This window comes from Coregonus clupeaformis, chromosome 9, assembly GCF_020615455.1.
Source record: "Coregonus clupeaformis isolate EN_2021a chromosome 9, ASM2061545v1, whole genome shotgun sequence".
NCBI classification, from domain to species: domain Eukaryota; kingdom Metazoa; phylum Chordata; class Actinopteri; order Salmoniformes; family Salmonidae; genus Coregonus; species Coregonus clupeaformis.
The window spans coordinates 56,904,316-56,910,514 of record NC_059200.1 but is presented as its reverse complement, the minus strand read 5'-3'; the positions used below and the strand labels follow the sequence as shown (position 1 = coordinate 56,910,514).

Genomic DNA, 6,199 nt, shown 5'->3' with positions numbered 1-6,199 from the left:
CCACAGCACAAGGTGCACCTGTGTAATGATCATGACGTTTAATCAGCTTCGTGATATGTCACACCTGTCAAGTGGATGGATTATCTTGGCAAAGGATAAATGCTCACTAACAGGGATGTAAAAAATAATAATAATTCACAGGTAGAGGAGGAGAAAACATGATCAGTTAGAGGCATATAATTTTTTTTGCACAGACCAAACAAACAACCAAACACAGATCAAGCTTTTAAGCTGATACTTACATTTTTGTAATCTTCAAAACACGAAGGATGATATGTCTGTAGAAAAAGATTAAGACAAAAACATAAAATTTGATTCGCATTTCCATCTGTACATTCCATTACTAAAAGGATGATTTTGCAAGCTTGTGCAGCGAGTGATCTCTGTAGTGAATACCCACCTTCTCGTCAACTCCGATGGCATCCCTCGGGTGCCACTTCTCTTCCTCCTCTTCCGAGTACATCTGAAACTGCTCCTGGCAGATCTCACACGTCTACAGACAGACAGAGGAGGAAAGAAAAGTTAGAATCTTACAACATTCTGACAATGTGCAGTGTCTAATTAACAACATAACATGAGATAATATATAGGCTACAGCAGCATGATATGAGAATGTCCCTGCGATTGAGGATAGAACCAGAAGACGGGGAACATTCTCGCACCGAAGACATAGCACTGGACTTGTTCTCCCTCCATAACACACACACACACACGAGTACAGATGAACAGTGTGCATGCCAAGAATGGAGGTTCAATCCCTAACTTGAACTATAAATTCATCTTCACTGTTCCGTTACATGAGTATTCATTTAGGTTTGTTTGTCTCCCCCTGCTGGCGGTTCTATGTAAGCAGCTTTCATTTTGTCACCTTGACGTTACAGTAAACAGGAACTTTGGTATCTCTAATGAAGAACATCATGTTTGATTCTGCATATAATTTAGTACCTTAGCTATCTCCATCAATGTGCAAATGTATTATGCCTTTGATAGCATTGTTCGTATGTAAATAGGGCTGTGGCAGCCATGAAATCTAGTCTACTGGTGATTGTCAAACAAATAACTGCCGTTCTCATGGTAACTGACCGTTAATTAACATAAACACATTTAGCATCTCCTAGCCTACAAGCCACTGATGCAGACCTTTGGAACATATACATTTAAAAGGTTTAATAAATCCATTTAATATAGACTACGCCATCACAAGAAATCTATTCTTTATTTTAGACAGGTCTAAAGAAACATGATGTGAAGAAAATGTAGTCTATTTCGGAAGAACAGAATAGCTGTCCTTATGTTAGGCCCTGATCTGGCTATGCCATATGACTGTGGGCTACACTAGTTCATTGCTTAGAATTCCGTGGCATTATTTTATATTATTTTATAGCATGACGAATACAATTGAACATAGCTGAATAAAATAGAAAGGATATTTTCTCCAAACGATTTGAGGGAATGTGCACATGCGGCTATTCTGTGTTGAGCGGTTAACAAAGAAACAGGTCCTCCTATATGCTTCATTTTGAGTTATTTATGCAACTTTAATTGTGAAACATACTTTGGGCTACATGTTTTGATTTTCAACACATTCTAAGGCTGCATGATACAACTCTAACGATTATTTGAAAAAAGTTGCATGAAAGGCACGAGCTCTGATTTGTTTTTTGCGCTGCACACACTCCATCAGTCTCTCATTCACAATTTGACAAGCACTTGATAGTGGCTCGAATTTACCGGGGGCATCCCCTTTGTGTGGCCGTAATGCCCCTTAAAAAAATCCATGCCTTTTGCGGCCAGTGGCCATTGTGCCCTTCGGCTGAAATAATAAATATAATTCCCTTCTCCCGGCTGCGTGCTCCGTAGCACCTCTCACTCACATGGCTCTCTCAGATACACTACTTGTCCAAAAGGATGTTAACACCCCTTCAAATTAGTGGATTCGGCTATTTCAGCCACACCCGTTGCTGACAGGTCTATACAATCGAGCACACAACCATGCAATCTCCATAGAGAAACATTGGCAGTAGACTGGCCCATACTGAAGAACTCAGTGACTTTCAACGTGGCATCGTCATAGGATGCCACCTTTCCAACAAGTCAGTTTGTCAAATTTCTGCCCTGCTAGAGCTGCCTCGGTCAACTGTAAGTGCTGTTATTGTGAAGTGGAAATGTCTTGGAGCAACAACGGCTCAGCCGCGAAGTGGTAGGCCACACAAGTTCACAGAACGGGACTGAAGTGCATAAAAATCATCTGTCCTCGATTCCAAACTGCCTCTGGAAGCAACGTTAGCACAAGAACTGTTCGTCGGGAGCTTCATGAAATGGGTTTCCATGGCCGAGCAGCCGCACACAAGCCTAAGATCACCATGCACAATGTCAAGCATCGGCTGGAGTGGTGTAAAGCTCGCCGCCATTGGACTCTGGAGCAGTGGAAACGCGTTCTCTGGAGTGATGTATCACGCTTCACCATCTGACAGTCCGACGGACAAAACTGGGTTTCGGTTTGTTGAGATCGGTGTGGAAGAACTTGACTGGCCTGCACATAGCCCTGACCTCAACCCCATCGAACAACTTTGGGATGAATTGGAATGCCGACTGCGAGCCAGGCCTAATCGCCCAACATCAGTGCCCGAGCTCGCATCAGTGCCCGACCTCACTAATGCTCTTGTGGCTGAATGGAAGCAAGTCCCCGCAGCAATGTTCCAACATCTAGTGGAAAGCCTTCCCAGAAGAGTGGAGGCAGTTATAGCAGCAAAGGGAGGACCAACTCCATTTTAATGCCCATGATTTTGGAATGAGATGTTCGACGAGCAGGTGTACACATACTTTTAGCTATGTAGTGTATCTCAATTCTTATTAACCAATGCCTGTCACGTGATCGGGTCCTTCTCACAGGCTACTAGTGAAGATAGACAGATCAGGGACGCAACTGCGCACGTCCTTATCCAATTCTGAGGCGCATATTGAAGATCGAGGAAGAACTGTCCACATTTACTTTTCATCAACCAACAAGATGAGTAGGCCTAACGAACAGCAAAAGCACTAGCCAATGTCAATCTACTATCCCCCATAGTACAAAAGTTGACGTATTCTATTCTGTTTGAGAAATAAATATTCCAAACATAGTCTGGGACAGTTGTGGGCTGCGATAGATCCCAAATTAATACAACCACTAGCATCAAAACACATTTTAAAAGCAATGAGGCTGACGCAACAGATCAGAATGTTTACCTTAAAACGTTGATAAACTATTGGGCTATTTCTTCACATTATAAGAGCAGCATTGCGAACACGGCAGTAGGCTATAAGCGCAAATGTTCCAAAATGCAATCAATTAGTGAGAAAACACCATTCTCAAAAGTGACCGCAAATGCGATTATGCATGTAATGGTTTAATTATAAAGGTGCATTCTTATGGTAAAAATGATCTTCCCCAAACTTAAAACTCAAGCGCTGCGTATGTATGCCAGTTAGGCTCCCAACACCCGTTGTAAAGCAGATTAACGTACTTAATTTTAAGAAGTTATTTGGCCACTTTAGTTCTCATACAAATCTTATCAAAACATGTAGGCCTATGGGCTAGGCTACATGAGCATGCACTGTTTCTTGCTTTACTGCACACAAGCTGGGTATCATTCACAAGTGATAATATATAATTCACAAGTGATAGGCTAATATTGTCACCCCCATCAGACTGTTCTTGATTTAATATTTACATATACTAAATACTATATGTGTGAAATTTGTTTTGATTTAGAGTTAACTATTATCATGCACCTGTCTCGAAACAGGGGGGGGGGGAAATACACGTAATCTATGCACTTAAATAGTGAATGGAGGATGCTTTTCCTGTGGTTCATTTTCATGAAAGTCAGGTAGGCTATACTCCTGTAAAGAGAAGCAATGTGCTTAATAAGTTGAGAAATAAATATAGTAAGCCTACAGAAAGCTGATGGGATCCTCCTCTTTTTAATAGAGGCCATCAAAACCCTGTTTTCTCACGCAATTGTATAGCCTATAGAAATGCTGCGCAACATGAGTTCATGGGCTCTCATTAAGTGTTTGATTACATTTTCGATTACATTTGCATTGATGCCAGAGTGATTAGAGGGACAATAGAGTGCTGAGTACCAGGCAGTTAGCAAGTTTGGTAGGCTACAAAGACCATCAGCAGCATCAAAACAGTCACGTGGAATTTGACTGCTGTCAAGACTTGTGACCGCCGGTGTGGCGGTAATACGGTCCACGTAACAGCCCTACACGTAACTTATTCTTTAACTACTTATCTCATGTTGTGGATGGTTATTTTGGTGAAGTTTGAAACATTTATATAATTATTTTGTAGAGATTGATGAAACGGTTAACTTAACTATGGCTCTAATGGTTTACATGTTAGCTACACAAATTACGTGTTGTTTTCTCATGTTAGATCATGCTAGTTTTGTATAAGAATGCAATGAGCTCTTTTGGTTGTATTAGTCAGAAGATGGATTATGTCTGTGATATTACATACTGTTCTCCATTAGTAATGTTAAATTGCATTGCTGTAGGGGCTTTTGTAGCTGTGTCTAGCTGCCATTCTGTTGTATCTTTATGCCATACTGTAGTTTTAAGGCAATTTGAGTAGTTGTTGCCTATTTGTCCCAGTTTCACCCTTTCCCAGTCAAACCTGAGGACAAATGGATATCCTGTCTCCAGAGTCCTGTCTCCAGAGTCTTCCCCAGAGGCCGCGGGGAAGGCGATTACAGGGTATCTGCAGGTTCCATGAAGTTGAATTTAAGATGAATGCCACTTGCCATCCCCGCGGCCTACGCAATGGATTAGTCCACTGAGACAGGCATGAATCAGACAGGTGTCTTGTGTGCCATAAAATAAAATGTATATATTTGCGACTGCCAACATTCTATCGACTAAACAATCAACCAGTCGACTAAATGGGGTCAGCCCTAAGAACAATACAATGAAACATAACTGAATAAAATAGAAAGGATATTTTCCCCAAATGAGTGTGGCACTGCTTTATTTGTAAATCGGGAGGTGCCCGATACAAAAAGTGAGTGCGAGAGGGGGGTGGTGGGGTGTTCTGAGGTACCGGAACGCATAACAAAAAAAATCACCCCAGGGGTTGCCATTCACCAGCAGGATCCTGACATTTTAAATGTTAAGAAGGTGTCCTTTATAGCTATGGTGATAAATGGTGGAGAGAAGGTCCAGGAAGATAGAAATCCTTGTGGAAGCGGCTGAGCGGTTCCTGTTGCTGAAAGATTTCTCGGCGAAGAAGTTATATGGAATATTGTCACAAGCCGTACCACCCTCTCAGGCCCTAGAGCCTACGAAGGGAGATATGGAGAATTGAAAGAAGGAAGAAGTGGGAGTTTTGTTTTGTTTTGTCAATGTACTATTTTTATTTGGGTGGATTAAGTTGGTTTCCCTATCACATATGGATTTTCATTTTATCTTGTTTTGGTTTCAACCCGTCCAGTTGGTGGCGGCAATACATCTTTTTGGGTTGTAGTCCGCCATAAAACCCACAGAAGAAGAAGAAGAAGAAGAAGAAGAAGAAAAAGAAGAAGAAGAAGAAGAAGAAGAAGAAGTAGAAGCAGGAAGAAGAAGAAGAAGAAGAAGAAGAAGAAGAAGAAGAAGAAGAAGAAGAAGAAGAAGAAGAAGAAGAAGAAGAAGAAATAAGGAAGAAGTGCATGTTTCTGGGGGTTGAGGAGTAACCTTAACTTTTATCCCTCTCAAATTTACTTAAATGTAAACACAACAGAGAACAATGCTCAGTAAACCGCTAATTTGATCTGAAACTTGGCAAAATGGAAGAAAAAAATGTGCGAAAGAGCAAAGGGAGGAGAAGGCAGTTGCTAGCTGACCACTCATACACCGGAGAAAAACCGCCACCTGAAACTCCAACCAATAGTCCTGCACCCAAAAAGACACAGAAATAATTGTCTTTGCGATAACTCCAGGTCAACATAATCGATGTTGTCACTGCAAAGATTAACGAAAGAGCCGATGGTCTGGAGAAAATTATACGCGAAAACACATCAAAAATCGTTGACCTCGAGACCTCTCTGAATCATGCATACGAGAGTATAGAAGAGCTTAAATGTGCAAACACTGCAACCTCTGATAAATGCACTGCACAGGAGAAGACCATCGGCGACATGCAAGAGCGCATGTCAGAGGCAGAGAGATACCGGAG

At 41.5% G+C, this 6,199-nt stretch overlaps 1 non-coding gene across 1 annotated transcript; it reads right to left on the bottom strand.

Annotated features, from left to right (window-relative positions):
* Positions 1-610: 610 nt before the first annotated feature.
* LOC121574570 lies at positions 611-750 on the bottom strand. Its single transcript, XR_006002236.1, has one exon. It is a non-coding gene; the product is annotated as a small nucleolar RNA SNORA57 (small nucleolar RNA).
* Between the last annotated feature and the right edge of the window lie 5,449 nt (positions 751-6,199).